General features: G+C 34.4%; 1 protein-coding gene across 18 annotated transcripts in view; it reads right to left on the bottom strand.

Annotated features, from left to right (window-relative positions):
- The window catches only part of SOX5 (SRY-box transcription factor 5), a 1,103,086-nt gene that overhangs the window by 396,899 nt on the left and 688,627 nt on the right, over positions 1 to 17,560 (bottom strand). Inside the window, exon 1 of one of the 18 annotated variants that reach the window (XM_043882235.1) lies at positions 1,150 to 1,156. The exons of the other annotated variants lie outside the window; for them this stretch is intronic. The gene's annotated coding sequence lies outside the window, so the exon portion shown is untranslated. Of the gene's footprint in view, positions 1 to 1,149; positions 1,157 to 17,560 lie in introns of those variants that run through there. 18 annotated transcript variants of the gene reach the window in all.

Here is a 17,560-nt window from a genome sequence, read left to right on the forward strand (position 1 = left end):
TGTAATTACTAAAAACTAACTCCAAAGTTAGACTGCACGTTATTAGATGAAGACCCCAAGAAAATTTTCTAAATAGAAGACTGATTTATTATCAGTAATGTAATAAGCTGGGCTCTGGAGCCAAAAGACTATATTATGCTTTAATTGTGCTATTTTAAAATTGAGTGCTTAAAACAAAAATATTCCTGATAAATAAAAAGATATAAAGAGCATTAAATTTAAACTCTCTTCTAATTATTCTATAATGTTCTAATGCTTAGAAAAAATACAGTTCAGTATAAGTCTATTTAGGACTGAAAGAAATTGGTTAGGTGAACTTTTATGGATCTGAGGTATAGTTACTTTCATAAAGACAAGAGATAGTAAATGCCTTTATAGAATTCTAGATTCTTTAAAAAATTCTCAAAAAGTGTGTCATTTATAGCACTAGAATATGGTAATAAGAATTTTGTACTTTAAAAAGCCCTAACTTAGACTTATTCGATAACTGCTAAAACTGTTTCCTTATCTCAGAAACAGTAACACCTATATCTGCGCTATTAAACATTTGATCAGATTCTTTTTAATCATCAGATACACTAAATTTCAGCCAATCTGCTTAAAATAGGATAGAAAATGACTAAGACTTTTAAATGTTGAAGAGAAATTCCTTTTACACTGCAGGTAAAATGACCAAAGTAATGAGTATGAAAGAAAAAAAAGAGTACTAATTTGTTATGATTTTTTAAAATTTGTGTATTGTTGTGCATTTGTCATTAATCAGAAACAAACAGAAAAAGAGCGTGTAACTTTCAGCTACCTACAGTTTAAAAAATAAAGTCTTTTTGTTCTGATTACTTAAAAATTATTTGGAATAATCTAGCATTAAGATTTGTGGTTCTGAGACTTGTTATTAGAGTTTAGAGAGGGTATACTTTTTAAGGAAATAAAAAGCTTTTTTCCATTTGAGCATGAGTTTTGCCTTTCTGACAGCTCTAAGTCCACAGGATGTGGAGGGATGATTTAAATTTTACATCAAAATTGTGACTGCACTAGACTTTTTTTCCCCTTTCTCAAGGGAGGCATTGTTCTTGCCTTTCCATAACCAGGCGTGACAGCGCCAGGCTGGAGTCACACGGCTGGTCTCTGAGTCAGCGTGAAAGTGCTCACCTCCTGAGTCTCCCCAGATGCTCGGCTCCTTATGAGTCTGAAAGCTGAGTACTGAGGAGCCACACGATCCATTCCTGGGACAGACAGAGGAGTGAAGGGGAAAATCTAGGGATTAACAAAAACTATCTCTTCCTACACACGTTGTAAAACTCTCATTACTAAGAAGTAACAACAACAAAAGTACCATTTTTTAAATCAAAAGTTGAGACAGACTGTTTAACAAGTAATTGTGCGCTTTGAGTTAAAGAAATAAGGAAAATCTAAAAAAATCAGAAGCCTGTTGGATTTTTCTGAGACACATGGTTGCCACATGTATAAATTTCAGGTTGTACTTAGCTGGACAGAATACTGAAAGAATAACATGGAGATGTATATCCATTCTCAGTATCTTGAAGAAGGTAATCTTTAAAAGCTGTCTGTAGAATACCTGAGAAGGGCAATCTCTTTTACTCTCTATCAGAACAACTGCTGTGAAACAGGGATTAATTCAATTCCTATTGTTCCATCCTTGACCTTGTCGAGAAGCCTGTGTCTTGTGTATTTAGGCAACCCTGTGTTATGTGTGAGAGGGAGACAGAAAGAAAAAGAGAAAGAGAAGAAGAAGGAGGAAGAGGAGAGAAAAGATATTTACCGATACTAACTGATATTAATACTCTTTTCTTTTTTTTTTTAAATGGAACCTCTTTAACAATGAGACAGGACCTTGTTAATTTAATCATAACATACACTAACAATTTTTACTTGCTATAGAATTCAAAACTATTTGGTTAAAAGTTGTATGTATTTTGAAGGAAAAAATAAAGAAGTATAAACAAACTCCTTCCAATTTGTTAACCCATAAAAATAAAGGAAAAAGCCAAAGGGAAAGAATTTCTTAGTATTACTACTACAGGGAGTAGCACTAATCTCTTAAGTACTGCTTACTAAAAGAATGCCAGTCAGTTGTTTTATGTTTACCTCATGAGGATGTAAGAGTGTCTACATATGTTCACATGTACATATATATGTGTGTGTGTGTGTGTGTGTGTGTGTATACATATACATGTTTGCAATAACCTGTTCACTGTATCTGATAGCCACAGTAAAAGAATACAGTTTTTCATTTATGAAGAAAACTCGTTAGGTAAGGTGCACATGTCAAAAAAAATCAATTTGATTTGAAGTAGGATGCAATATCTATTTAGGCTTAATGATATTGACACCTCTGTAAAAAAAAAAAGAAAAAAACATTTCACTTATTTTAACAATTTGGTCATTTGACTCTCCCAGGAGAATCTCTCTATGGCAGAATCACAAGGATATATGTTTTTTCCCCAAAATAATATCATTAAGTACTTATTTTGAGCTTCCCTCTCTGTCTCCTTATTTGAGCTTCCTCTTAACAATGTCCACCCCCACTCTTGCTCTCTCTTCTCACATTACTGGCTAAATCTAAATAAATAGCAAATTATTCTATAATCAAAAGTGACTTATTCTTAGCATGGTGTACATCTTGAAATAAAATCTGTGGCATGTTTAATTTATTTAGGATCTAATAATGATGACAAAAATAATTAAGTAACCAGTCTAGTTTTAATTTCTTTTGTTTTCAAAGGTCATTGTGAAATCAAGCAAGTTAAGCCTTCAAAAGCAAACCTCTAGAGAATGGTATGGGATTTTTTTTTTCCCTAGCAGAGATGAGAAAGGAGGCTCATAGCTAAAAGTAGTACTGAATATCAGCATCAGATTTGTTGAGAATGACTAAGAAGTCCAATGAAGAAAAATATTATGACCTCTACCCTTGCTGGAATCCAAATAACAAGAAAAAGTTTATGTGATTCTGCTCAATTCTGGTCAATTAAGAGGACTCACTCTCTTTTCCATACTCCATACAGACTTGACTTCAGCCTGTTTCTATAACAGCTGTTGAAAAAAATGAATAAAATGGAAAATATTTATATTATATTCAAAAGAGACAGCAAAGAACACACATACAGTGCACAAATCTTTTCTACAACAACAGCTACTGATGTGAGAGATAGGCATACTAGGCAAAGACAAGTTTTCTGAACTTCCAGGCAAAATGAAGAATTTGGCGTAATAATCAAGAGAAGTCCAAAAGGAAGGGTGCAGTGCCAAAGATGATGAGCATCTATCAACCCAAACTCCAAAACAGCAGGATGCAGCTATGGCTGAAGCTCTAAGAATGCTGAGCCTCTTCATTGGTCCCTTTCATGCCAAAGCTTCTTTGCTTGGATGAATATGAATTAAATCCATAAGCTTTCTTATTTTTCTAGCTTGACCTCTAAACTCATTTTACGTCTTAACTGTTTATCTTCTCCCCCCATTAATCTTTCTGGTTTTAGCACATTCCCTGTTGTTTTTAGGGGGGGAAAATGCTTTAAAAGTATGATTCATACTGCCACTATGGATGACTTTGAAATGTTAGCTCTTTTCTATAAATGGGTACAAACTATTCAGTAGGAACGTAAAGGCTACCAGTTTAATGCCTCTGAAACAAAAATTCAAAAGATACAGCATAAACTATAGAGAAGAAATTCATCAAACTCTTATAAAGGTATGACTAGTATAAAGACACAAGAGGTTTCCAATATAAGATTTACACTAGATTAAAAATTGGGCTAATAGTAACGTCACTAACAAATTCTGTCTTTAAAAAAAAAATTTAGAGTATGTTATATAAATAAACTTTTTGAAATCAATACCTTTTCCTATTTGCTTTCTCTTTTTAGTCAATTTGATGACTAAGTGTACACCATGTTAAATGTTTTTTGAAATAGTACGTCTCTATAATAGAAATGTCTAATTATAGACTAAAATTTTAGTCAGTAAGATAGGTGAGCGCCTTTCAGTTCTGTTTATTAAAATTATACCTGGTAAGAAATTTTACTGATTAACACAATCAATTTTCCTATATCACCATAAAATCTTCATTACAAAAAAGCACAAAAGTTTTAAAGGTGTTCACTTTACAAATCCCTAAAAGAAAAACTAATCAAACAAAAGCAAACTTTCAAGGTGAAATCCTGCATGGGATCAGAGTGTTTACCATCTACCACTTTATAGGTGTTCTGCCATATATTCTGCTCTTCTGTAGTATTTCCCGCAAAGCTGAACAAAGGCCCAGCTGTATAAACCAGTCCTGTCAAAGAACACAGTTAAGGGATGGATAAAACAGGGAGGGGTGTCTAACATGTTGACCACTGTCTGAGCTTATGAGGATAAAGGAGCCTTGATGGAGAAAAGTAATCATCCATTGCTGTTTTTTTTTTTAACCTCATTACCACATGCTAGAACATTTTTTTCCACTACCCAAACACCCCCATTCCAATCACCCACAACTGAAAGACCTTTGTGTTCCAAAGGGGACAGAATCCTCCCCGGCCTTCTCTTCCCTCCTCTTTTTTTTTGTTTTGCTTTTTTGTGTTGTTGTTTTTTTGCTGATGGCACGTTTATGGAGGCATGATCATTTAAAGACTTCTTAAAATACTAGTTTTCACTCCATGTAACCATCCACACACAGTTCCCTGAAAACATGTTTAATTGCTATATAAACTTACTTGTTTTGGATTCTTTTTTACCAAAATACTATCAATTGTTTTTAATTGCAAGATAGTTATTTCTGCTAGAGACTCTAGAAAATGACACACTCCTTCAAAAGATAGCAAAGTGTATTTGAGATAAAATAAATGCTGAAGTCAAAGGTATGTATCTTACATTTTAAAGAATGGGTTTCCTTAGAATATGAAGGGGATTGGCTACGAGCACACTCATGAGTGTGTAACAACTGTGAGAAATGCTTCTGAAGTTTGAAAGACATTTAGACTGAGCTAATTAATCCTTTCAAAACCTGGCTCTCACATGTCTAAGAACATCAAACCACGGGGCAGATTTTCCAGAGATTTAAATATGCATTTCCTATTTTCAGATTTGTCATTCCTACATACTATGCTGACATTATTTATAAAGGACTAAAGCCAAATCTCACTCAGAGCTACCGGCAACTGCACTAGTTCAAGAGTCAGAGAAACACATTAAAAGGCCAAGGAAATCCCGGGCAAGAGCCACCAGAACCCAAAGAGAGAGACCTGTACCATCTGTAAAGTCAGTTCTATCTCAGGATGTCCTCTGAGGTTGGGACAAATATTTGAATGTTATTAAATCCTCTATTTAGCCAAAGACTGCTGCAGCTTCAGTGCAAGGCTTCTTCACACTGCTCTGTTAATGATCTAAAAGGATTATCCTTTTTTTATATGAGGTAAAATGTGATTCCTTCACCAATTGGTATACTTTTATATTTAACATGAAATGTATATTCAGGATACAAAACATAATTTTTAGAGTTTTGAACTACAGTTGCTCTCAGAGCCCATCTCTTGCCACATCCATGGCTGGAGTAGGTACTAGAGAAATAGCCATGCATATACCAACTTGCTTCATGTGGTAGTCTATTTCCAGAAATAACCAAATAATCCCTAATAAATATTGGATTCTTAAGAAACAAGCTGAGCATATTCAAGTGTATCAAAAACAACACCTTCACTGTCATAACGGCAGAAGAATAGTCATTCAGAAGAAAGTGGGGTACAGAGAAAAAATTATATACTCCATTGTAAGAAGGAGCAATGTTTTAAAAATTCACTTCTTTACCATCATGAACTTCTCAGCTTGCCTTTTTTAATATACTTACTAAACTCCCCAGAAACATTTGCAGATCATCTATCAGCTATTCACAACACACACTAACATATTACTTTAAAAAGGAAAAACCAAACCACAAACGATAGCACAACTCTGTGACATCTTAAGAAAATTAATAGTAATTTAAATAAGTATCACATATAAACCAAATTTCCTCAAATTCAGTATGTTTTCCAAAGAGAATATTTTGATTATACTGTAACATGTCTTCATGTTTACAAACTTTTACCTAAATGAACAACAGAACCTTAATCTGCTCAAGCTTGCTCTTTTTTCTTCCATCTCTTTGCATTCTAATTACTATAAATAACTTATTGATAAAAACTTATAATGATTCAAATCTCTATGGAAGTGTTATTTAAAATAATGTATACTTGTTATATGGGCTTCCCTGGTGGTTCAGATGGTAGAGAATCTGCCTCCAATGTGGGAGATCTGGGTGTTGCATATTAGTCGCTCAGTCATGTCTAACTCTTTGTGACCCCAGGGACTGCAGCCCGCCAGGCTCCTCTGTTCATGGGGATTGTCCAGGCAAGAATACTGGAGTGGGTTGCCGTGCCCTCTTCCATGGGATCTTCCTAATCCAGGGATCGAACCCATGTCTCTTATGTCTCCTGCATTGGCAGGTGGGTTCTTTACCACTAATGCCACCATATACCACTGCAAAAAGCAGTAAGAACAATAACACTATGAGTGGGAAATAAGATACTTTCTAGGACATATTTATTCACTTTTGTTTCAGAGAGGTATGGATGACTCACAAATAGTGCACTGATATGTACCAGTCACTGTGCCAGATGCTTTAAATATACATTTTCTGGTCATCATAACAACTCTCTATTTAACTATAGACTTAAATGTAAGAGTTTAAATCATAAACTTATTAGAAGAAAACACAGGAAAAAAACTTCATGGCCTCAAGTTAGGCAATGATTTCTTAGATCTGATACCAAAGCATAAGAGACAAGAGAAAAAAAAAATAGATTCATTGTACTTCCTCAAAATTAGAAACTTTTGTGCTGAACATGACAATAGGAAGAAAGTGAAAAGACAGCCCAAGGAATGGGAGAAAATACTGGCAAATTTTATATCTGATAAGGGAGCTGTATCTAGAATAAATGTATAGAGAATTCTAATAATTCATGTGTGTATATGTAAATAAAGAAAGAAATATTAAACAATTCTTGCAATAAAAGGACATGTAATTCATTTTTAAAATGGATGAAAGAAATGAATAGGCATTTCATCTAAGATGATATACAAATGATCAGTAAACACATAACATACTTAAAATTATTAGCCATAAAAAAAAAAAAAATCATTAGCCATTAGGTGAACACACACCAAAACCACAATATAATACTTCTAATAATTCATTAAGATGCCTAAAATTAAGCAGACAGACAATAATAAATGTTGGAGAGAATGTGAATACATGGGAATCACCATAGGTTGTTCGCAGGAATACAAAATTGTGTGATTATCTTTGGAAAAGTTTGCCAATTTCTAAAAGGTTAAACATAGACTAAGAACATGACTCAGAAATTCACCTCCTAGGTATATACCCAAGAGAAATGAAAATACATCCACACAAAAACCTGCACACAAACGTGCACAGCAGTATTATTCATAATGGCCCCAAAATAGAACTGCTGCCGATATTGCCAATTAATGACTGGAAAAACAAAATCTGGCATATCCATACGATGAAACATGATTTGGTAATATAAAGGAATGAAGTAGTGATACATGCTACATCATGAATGAACCTTGAAAACATTATGCTAAGTGAAAGAAGCCAGTTTAAAAAAAAGACACATACACTCTATTCAATGCTCTGTAACGGCCCATGTGCGAAAAGAATCTAAAAAAAGAGTGCATATATGTATATGTGTAACTGATACACTTTGCCGTGCACCTGAAACTAACATTGTAAATCAGCTATATTCCAATAAAAAATTTTAAAAAGACACATATGGTATGTTTATATTTGCATGAAATGTCAAGAGTAAGCAAATCTATTTAAAGGAAAGTAGATAAGTGGCTGTCTAGGATAGGGGTATGGTGGAGACGGAAGAGAAAGGGGAGCAACTGCTAATGGGTACAAGATGGATTGTAGAATGATGAAAATACTCTACAACTAAGTTGAGATAACTGAATAACTGTGAATATACCAGGTATCACCAAACTGTACACTAAATGGGACAGTGTAAATTATATCTCAAATAATTATATCTCAAATAATTTTTTAAAAACTCTACAAAACAGATTTTATGGCCTCCATTTTACCTGTAGAAACTGACTCAGAGCTGTTACTTAAGTTGATAAAAGTCTTGCATTTAGAAAGTGGATGAACTAGAATTTTGAGCTTGACCTCATCTAATTATTATCACATTTTCATTATGGAATAATATCTTTTTATGAATAAACACAAATGTATACTTTAAAACTGATTTTTTCTCCAAAGAATTAGAAATATATTTATAATTTGTGTTGTTCTTATTGGAATGCACGCTTTTATTGAACACTGTTCTTAGACCCATACCAAGTAAATCTTTTTTCTTCTCCGTTTTTTAATTAGGCTCTCTCTCTTTTTTTTTTTTTTCCAGCACATTCTTTGCAATGCCATTTTCTTGGAACCATGATAAGCAACTATTTAATGATTGTTCTAAAAGTAAACATTGTACAGAATCACAACTCATTCCTAATGTATACATAGGGCAGATGATATCCTGTTCTCCCAGGATATGTTCCCAGTGTTAGGTTATCAATTTCTTACTTTGAATCTTACTGGTTTCTCCATTTAAATGCTTAGAAAAGATAATATGTGTTATCATATTGCCAAGATAGTTCAGTCTGGAACAGTATGATCCAGAATTTGTCTTGTTCATACAAGTGAAACTTCGGGAAGGCAACTTAAACTCCAGTTTATCTGAGGAAACTTCTAAAGGACTCACAAGCTTTGTAAATAATTTGTGGAATAATCTCCAAAATAATTATCATTAATTGTTAAAATATGTGTTTCTTCCATCCTCAGAGTTCAAAATAAATCTATTTCCTATGAAATCAACTACTGTTGGTGCTAACTATATAATACAGTCTTTTAGAAAATTATAGAGGGGGAGCAGAATGGATAAGCTGACTGCTAAAAACTTTTTATTAGTAGTTTGTTTCCACCAATATAAAAGTAACAGATGATCATCAATTAATAATATTCCATGATATATTCAATATGCTTTAGTGGTTTGAATTAATTTAGGTCAATTCAACTTAGGTTTAGTTATATAGATACTGATTTGACCAAACAAGCAACTTTTAACCAATTTAGAATTCAGAATTTCCTTGAAGTATATCTAGAAGCAGATATTTCAATTTTTATTTTTTAAAAATAATGTAGACTATAATGGTATAGAATATAAAATTAAATAGAGGGAAGAAGCACAGACACTGAGGTTATAATGACAACTTAAAAATATGTAATAAAAACAGTAAATCATAGGAAATTATTAATTCCCAAGGATGAAGATATTTAATAATCAATTATTATCATTAATAATTAGAGTTTTTAAAATCTGTCCTTATACTACATGTCTATTCATTCTGATCTTTGTCCAAATTTAGAACAACTTTTTATTACACTAAGTGATCCACTTGAGAATTCTAGATTTAAATACAAAAGTCACATTTCTGTCTTTATCTCCAATACTCAGTACAGTTCAATCGTTCAGTCGTGTCCAACTGTTTGTGACCCCATGGACTGCAGCATGCCACGGTTCCCTGTCCATCACCAACTCCCGGAGCATGCTCAAATTCATGCCCATTGAGTTGATGATGCCATTCAACCATCTCATCCTCTGTAGTCCCTTCTCCACCTGCCTTCAATCTTTCCCAGCATCAGGGTCTTTTCCAATGAGTCAGCTCTTCCCATCAGGTGGCCAAAGTAATGGAGCTTCAGCTCCAGCATCAGTACTTCCAATGAATATTTAGGGCTGATTTCCTTTAGGGTGGACTGGTTTGAACTCCTTGCAGTCCAAGGGACTCTCAGGAATCTTCTCCAACACCACAGTTCAAAAGCATCAATTCTTCTGTGCTCAGATTTCTTTACGGTTCAACTCTTACACCCATACATGACTACTGGAAAAACCATAGCTTTGACTAGACGGACCTCTGTCGGCAAAGTAATGTCTCTGCTTTTTAATACGTTGTCTAGGTTTGTCACAGCTTTTCTTCCAAGGAGAAAGTGTCTTTTAATTTCATGGCTGCAGTCATCATCTGCAGTAATTTTGGAGCCCCCAAAAATAAAGTCTGTCACTGTTTCCACTGTTCCCTCATCTATTTTCCATGAAGTGATGGGACCAGATGCCATGATCTGTTTTGTGAATGTTGAGTTTTAAGCCAGCTTTTTCACTCTCCTCTTTCACTTTCATCAAGAGCCTCCTTAGTTCTTCTTTGCTTTCTGCCATAAAAGTGGTATCATCTCCATATCTGAGGTTACTGATATTTCTCCTGACAATCTTGATTCCAGCTTGTGCTTCATCCAGCCCAGCATTTCACATGATGTACTCTGCATATAACTTAAATAAGCAGGGTGACAACATACAGCCTTGATGTACTCCTTTTCCAATTTGGAACCAGTCTGTTGTTCCATGTCCAGTTCTAACTGTTGCTTCTTGACCTACATACAGATTTCTCAGGAGAAAGGTAAGGTGTTCTGATATTTCCATCTCTTTAAGAAATTTCCAGTTTGTTTTGATCTACACAGTCAAAGGCATTAGCATAGTTAATGAAGCAGAAGCAGATGTTTTTCTGGAATTCTCTTGCTTTTTCTATGATCCAATGGATGTTGGCAATTTGATCTCTAGTTCCTCTGCCTTTTCTAAATCCAGCTTGAACATCTGGAAGTTCTCGGTTCACATACTGTTGAAGCCTAGCTTGGAGTATTTTGAGCATTACTTTGTTAGCCTGTGAGATGAGTGCAATTGTGCGATTGCTTGTACATTCTTTGGGCATTGCCTCTGGGATTGGAACGAAAACTGACCTTTTCCAGTATCTCCAATACTGAGATGCATCTAATGGACTTTTCATTTAGAAGAAACTTTTTAACCAAAATCAACATAAGTTCACTCATTTTGGATTTTCATTTTCATGAGTTGTTTTGTGATTTATTCACTTTGAATTGTAAGCTCTTTGAATTACAAACACTATCACTCATTTTTCAATCAAATGCAAGATCTAGCACAGTGTGTAGCAAACCAGAGTGGAGGTTTGAAGGCAATATTTCAGAATATGAGCTTTGATTAGATAAAATCTGGGCTGTCTTAGTTATGCTATTTCCTAGCTCTAAGATCTTGACCATGTTACTTACCCTAAGCCTTCAATTTTTCACTATAGGAAATTTTAGTTACATATTTTGAGGGAAATAAATGAGTACATCTAAAAGGATGGAGCATTGTACAAAACATACTACATGTATGAACAATGTTATTTATTATTACTGTTATTTAGAATTGAGCTGACTTGAACTGAATATAATTTAAATCACTCAGTTGTAAAGCATAGTTAAGGTTAGGGTAAGACACAATCTAATTAGCTATGAGAAACCATCTGTGTTTAATATATTTGGACCTATGTTAAAGAGCCAAAAGTTATTTTAATATACCTATACAGCCAATTTTTTTTATTTTTGAATTAAAAAAATAGATTTAGAACTTACTGTGCAAGACTAAAATTTCTGCATCTTGAGGGAAAAGTGAGTATTTGAGTTCTACTATCAGTACTGCAGCATTCTGCACTTTCAAATAATTTTACTTTCAAACTAAGTTAAATCACTATTGAGTGACCCAAGGGCTAGGCTAGCAGTCTTCCAACTGCCAGTGTACCAAAACCTCACCCCATTGCTAGGAATTCAGAATATGGTTTTTGCTACATGAAATTTATTTCCAAACAGCTTACATCAAATAGATTCCTTCCACCCCTTAAGGGTTAACTGGACCCTCTTAGGATAAAGGAGAGTAGGACATGTTATTATAAGATTCAGTCATTCCAAAAGTTTCATTAAAAATTGCTGTTCACATAAACAATTTCCCCATTCTATAGTAGGACCTAAGAATTTCAGACCGAAAAAAAAAAAAAAAAGGATTTTTATTGTAAAGAACCAATGTGGGACAGAGGCATACTGTATCACTGGACTTGATATACTAGCACTGTAAGAAACTCACGAGTTTAGCTTAGATTCATACCTAGAATTTTTTTATGACTATCTGATGTCCATAAGGCTATATCTTAAAGGATGATTTTTAACCTGAAAAATCTAGCTATGACAAGAGTAAAAAAAAAAAGAAAACTAGTAAGAACTTTTCAATTTCTGTAACTAGCTACCAAAAGAGTTGATTAACACTGTTCTTTCCCTATAAATTATCATCAATAATTTCAGCCATACACATTCCCAAAATGACCATGTGGTTCACCTAAAATGCTTTGCTAATAAATGTTTTAAAGTAAGTGAATGTAACCACAAAAACTCAAGGAGGAAACAATTGAGTTAGAATGCTCCATCAATCATTTGGCAGAAGAAAACCAACAGAAAATGTGGAGTTCTAGTTAGATTTCTACTGGCTATCACCAAAAAGCAGACTGAAATAATAGCTACTTCAGACTGGAATGATATCAAGATATCTTCTGTGTGTGTTCAGTCCTGTTCGACTCTTTCTGACTCCATGGACTGTAACCCGCTAGGGTCCTCTGTCCATGGGATTTTCCAGGCAAAAATACTGGAGTGGGTTGCCATTTCCTGCTTCAGGGAATCTTCCTAACTCAGGGATCAAACCTGCGTCTCTTGCATTTTCTGCATTGGCAAGCAGATTCTTTACCACTGAGCCACCTGGGAAAGCCATCAAGATAGTTTAAACATCACCAATTACCTGCCATATGGACTATATCCCCTCAGCTCATGGAGTATTTAGAAACTACTCAGAATTATTAAGCACTGATGTCACAGTACTGTCAAGATATGTAAACTCTCTTTCATATTATGGGGTACTGTGAACAAATATAAAAAACAGTAAAGAATTATGTTCTAAGGGAAAGTACATTTAAATTATATTGCTTGTTGAACTTTAATATTAGCAATGTTGTTTTAATGACAAACACTGGGTAAAGTAGGTTTTCTAATAAATAATCCATGTAGACTTCCTGATTCTTGAAATCAGAGTATTATCAAGGAATGTATTATCAGAATTCCCACTTCTGTGTTAACACGGGCATCATTCCTGGAGTAATGACTAAAGTTCAGATTTTAAACATTTTTACCAACCCGGGTCACAATTTCTGCTTACGGGGATTTCTATCATGGATTTTTGAGTATCTAAAGAAATATTAACTTCTAAAATTTTATACATGGATTATTTTTGTGTGCTATTTATGGGCACATACAGCTCTCTATACAGATCAAAGAAAATTATTGAAAGGTAACCTTCTGCTGTGGCAGAAATAATTTTTGGATTTATATCATGTGGTTTTAGAGGACAGAGGCAGAACTATTCACTCATTTATTTAATATTTACTGAGTGTCTACTCCATGCCAGGGGCCCTATCTTGTGGAAGCTAGCATATAAACAGATAATTATAATGCTATATAATACACAAAAGATTTACAGTGATAGAATAAAAGAAGTATTAAAAGAAATTAAGAGAAAGTGCATTTAGGCTTAGTGTTAAAAGAACCTTCCAACTGTCAGAGTCAACCAAAAACGCTTGTCTCCTGGGATACTGAACATCACAATACTTTAAGTACCCAAACAGAAGACAGGTCGATCACATATCAGAAATGCGAGTGAGAGAATTCATGCATACCTCTAAAAGCCTGGACTAGTTGACTTTTATAGCTCCTTTGAAAACTAAGATCTTATTATTTTTAAAAAGAATGGGTATGGTTTGCTAATACTTATATTATGGTATATGTTATGGTGAGCAGCAGAATTGAATCGGCCTAAGGTCAAATTAGAAAATAGTGGAAAATGGAAATTATAACAGTTTAAATAAGAAGTTTCATGAGAACCAATCGATTGGACATCTACTATGAAATTATGGATCATTCTTCATGACACAGTAACTAATAATGTGAATATTTTATAAAATACACAAATTATATAAATGTTTTATTAATACTTAAAACATGAAAATGCAAAATATTTGAAAATATTTAAAAGTAGTTTTAAAGACAATAGCACCAAACTGGTAATAAGTAATATAAGTTACATTGTAAGACTGATAGTGGACTTAAAATGATTAATCTTTCTTCATTCTTCTTTCTAGTTATTAGCATGTATTTAGGTTTAATATAGACAGATGATGAGTACATTTTATATTTACTAACAATACAACCATAGTAATTTCCTTGACTTTCTGTTTTCCCATTTGTAACAATTTTTAGGGTCTTTTATGGAATATTTTTCACTTAAAGTACTTTAAAGCATATGGTTCCAAGAGACGTTTAATTTGAGGTAAAATGGGCATACAATTTTAACATCTTATTTCCCTCCAAGTGTCATGTAATCTACTACAAAGAACTAATAGTAAGTCTTAAATTACAAGTTAAAAAACCTGAAGCTAGTAATGATTCTTTCAAGAAGGAAATGACAACCCAGTCCAGTATTCTTGCCTGGGAAATCCCATAGACAGAAGAGCCTGGCAGGCTGTAGTCCATGGGATCGTAACAGAGTCAAACATGACTTAGCAACTAAACAACAACAAAAAGTAATCAACATTATCTTAGGATCAATCAAAAACTCAGAATAAAAATTGTACCTTACAACTCATTTCAGGTAATGAATCTGGTTCTTTTTGGCTAAGCATATTCCTAGGTGTAAGCATATGGTACATACTAATGTTCAGCTCTATCTGATCACAGTTTTCAAATGTTTTATCTTCATAAAGTGAAGTCGCTCAGTTGTGTCCGACTCTTTGTGACCCCATGGACTGTAGCTCACCAGACTCCTCTGTTCATGGGATTCTCCAGGCAAGAATACCGGAGTGGGTTACCATTTCCTTCTGCAGGAAGGAATCTTCCCAACCCAGGGAACAAACCCAGGTCTCCTGGACTGAAGGCAGACTCTTTAATGCTCCCTAAATCATCAATTAAATATTTTGCCTAAATTCAACATTATTTAAAAAACTTGATTAAAAATCAGGATGCACTACAGGATGCCACAAAGCTCCAGAGAATTAAAGGGCCCGAGACAGGCAGTATCACTGAGCAAAGACTGTACAAATGCCTGCACCGCGTGGGATCCTGGCCACAGGAAGATGGTGGCCTCTGCGGGGCGTAGGCCCACACTAGAGTCGTGGCTGTGACCTTGCTCAGGCTCGCAGTTTTCAGGGGAGACTTTTGGCTCAACATTGTCAAAACATCTAATAAAGAGGAAAGCCCCCAAATCTGGAATTTTAGAAGAAATCTCCAAAATTTTAATGTTAGTGAAATCAACAGAAAAGCAACACACACTACAGCCAGTCTATCCGTTTGTGACGTTTGCTTTAACGTGAGTCTAAAGTGAACAGAGTATCTGATATGAGAAGGATCCCAGAATATGTCAGTGTTGCTGTCACTTTAGCTATGGTTCTTTCACGGAAATGTGGCAGAAACAAAATGGACCTAACACGTCACACAAAATGAAATGACTCTCTGTTATTCTATCTACCTAATTACCAATCTCCCAATGTACCTGACTATCTAATCTTTGTCCCTGTAGAAGCAGGCACGAATCCTCTCCCTACTTATGGCTAAGGAAGCCAAGGGACAGAGGTGAAGCGACTTGTCCAAAGTTGCATAATTAGTAGGCGTCGGAGCAGAATTCAATTCTGAGTTTTTGGTCCCAGAGCCCGTGCTTTTAAACACTACATTATTTCTACTGCCGATTTCTATGACATGGCTTAAATACACAAACTTTCACAAAAAACAAACCTACCCAAAAAATGACATATCTTCTGGCAAATGTATTTGTACCACTTATGAATGAGTAAGACAGTCTGGAAAATTAGATTCCAAAATGCTGAAACCCTGGGATAATTTGGATGGTTTATTATAATATTTGACATTAAAACTGTCCCAGAAAAGCCCATACACGATTAATAGACTCTCTTATAAATCTAATGTATTGTCTGTAGCCCCATTGCCAAATATTGGCATTTATTTAATCAGCACCCTTTTTGCCCAAAGGTCTATTCACTTAAGGCATTTTCTCTTTTCTGAAAGTTTTTTCTTATTTTTGCTGCAAAACAAAGAAAAAAAAAAGGCTATAAAAGCGCTAATTGTAATACATTTCCAAACAGAAAGATTCTAATATAATAAAATTATTTTACCACAGTGATAGAAAAGAAGCCTTATTTCCAATAATTTGCCACTTAATTTTCATCTGCCTGAGGTACAATTCCCTGATATCCATATGTTCCTTGTATTTCAGTTGAAGGTGATCTTCAGGGTACATTCCAAGACTTTAAGACTGTCTAGTCTGATCTTTAAAGGACTCAGGTAGCCTAGTCAGGTAATTCTTTAAATTAGTAATAAACTAGTTCTAAGAAACAAAATTCTCAGCATGGATCAATAACACTGCTGCTTCCGGCATCCTACTTCCCATTTTGATTTAGATCTTAGTTGACTACACGAATCAAAACATTGATGGAGATAACATATGAATCGGAAGGAGAAGCTTCTTGATATTTTTTCCATGAAATCATCTCATGAAGAGCCAAAAGAAAACGTGAATGCCACTAGTTTGATCCTATTCTTTAAGAGATATCCCTGTCATAAACTGTCTATAAATTGGAGACGATAAGTATATTAGTGGACAAATCTGAAAAAAAAATTTTTTTTCACCTAGACTTAAATGTCCATATTAACTTTGAGGGACTCAGAATAAACAATTTGTAAAGGGTATGTACTTCAGCATGATTCAAAAAAAAAGCATCTCGTTCATTAAGATGGGGTCTATAAACAATGCTGATAAAGGCTAACAGCATGTGTTGTAAAAATAATATATTAAAAAGATTAAAGAGATAACTAGGTAGAACTACTATTTAGACTGACAACTTTATGAAGACAGAGACCATGTATATTTTCTTCTTGCTGTGCACCTTGGGCTAATAACAGTGTCTGACACATAAAATAATTTTTGACTGTCCAAATACATGCATGACTCTTCCTTCTACATTGTGTAAACAATTACTGGTACACCATCCACCTAATATACCCTTTCAAAGGGAACTAACTTAAAATTGGCTCTGTACTGCCAAAGAAGCCTAATAAAGAAGTCCAAAAATAATCAACAGGAGCAGTGCATCAATCAGAGGAGGTCTGATCGTGATTAAATAAGAACATTTTAAAAAACCTCAAATTTCCGTTCATAAGTAGAATTTAAAGCAGCTGTTCACCACTGGCACACCACTAGCACAATGTCTGCCCTAAGAACCAAAAAAGAAAAAAAAAGAGAAAAAAAGAAAACAATGCGAATCACAGCAGCAGTGAAACTATGGCTCCAAGACCTCAAAGTTGATATGACCTTTAAAAAAAAAAAAAAAAAAGTAAAAATCCCACAGGGACAATTTTACATTTTCATATTGCACTGCAGACAAAAAGAATCTGGTTTTCCAATGCTGGGGCCTCTGTTTTTAAACATGAAGCAGAGGTGTTTCCCTTAGAAGCAAAGGTCTTAGGGGA

This window comes from Cervus elaphus, chromosome 22, assembly GCF_910594005.1.
Source record: "Cervus elaphus chromosome 22, mCerEla1.1, whole genome shotgun sequence".
NCBI classification, from domain to species: Eukaryota; Metazoa; Chordata; class Mammalia; order Artiodactyla; family Cervidae; genus Cervus; species Cervus elaphus.